Here is a 1,070-nt window from a genome sequence, read left to right as displayed (position 1 = left end):
ATCCCTGGATGTAGGGAGGCATTTTCACAGAGTAGGTTGCCACAGGCTCTGCACATTCCCTGGTGATAGAGATGGAAATAAGACTAAGGAAGAGAAGATCAAGAAACTACCAGGGTTGGACTTCCCTGATGGTCCAGTGGTTAAGAATCTGTCCTACCAATGCCAGGGGGTATGGGTTCAATCCCTGATCAGGGAACTAAGAGTACACATGCCTTGAGGCGAGGCCAAAAGATCTTTTTAAAAAGAAGAAAGAAAGAAAAGAAACCACCAGAGTATAACCCCAAACCTCTGATTCTCCAGAAGTCTTGACTGCATGCCTCACTGTTATTTTCCTGAGACATCAAATGAGAAAGTTCAAAAAACAGAAGACTGAAAGTACACTTTTTTAGATTCTCTGTGGTTTCATTTTATAAGTGATTCAACATCAACTACCTTTATGGCATGCTTTCCAAGTGTTCCACCAGCCGCAATATTTTTTTGTATTTATTAATTAATCAATTAATTACTTTATTACTGAAGTGTAGTTGACTTATAATATTGTATTAGCATCAAGTGAACAGCAAAGTGATTTGGCTATACATACATATGTATGTATCTATGTTCTTTTTTTATGTTTCCTGCACTGGTGGGTAAGTTCTTTACCACTAGTGCCACCTGGGAAGCCCCTTCTATATTCTTTTTTTGAATTCTTTTCCATTATAGTTTATTATAAGATACTGAATGTGGTTCTCTGTGCTATGCAGTAAACCCTTGCTGTTTCCCTCTTAATGTTTAATTAAAATATTTGCTCATAGAGGACTTACCATTCCTACAAAAGAGGCAGAAACTTTGAGCAATCTAGGTTTAAAAAAAAGATAGATACATAGATATATTATATATAATGCAGCTCACATCTATATCTCAGAAGTTTAATTTAATAGTCAATAGGCTATATACCTTTTTGACTAGGACACTTGTCAAATGTCAATAATAGTATCAAAAAGTATATCAACAATAGGAAACCATGGAATCCTAATTACTTTTGTTTTACCACCACTCCTATTACAGATTTCCCTTAAATGTCAGTGTCA

This window comes from Cervus elaphus, chromosome 11 (genome assembly GCF_910594005.1).
Source record: "Cervus elaphus chromosome 11, mCerEla1.1, whole genome shotgun sequence".
Classification (NCBI taxonomy): domain Eukaryota; kingdom Metazoa; phylum Chordata; class Mammalia; order Artiodactyla; family Cervidae; genus Cervus; species Cervus elaphus.
This window is presented reverse-complemented; position numbering follows the sequence as displayed.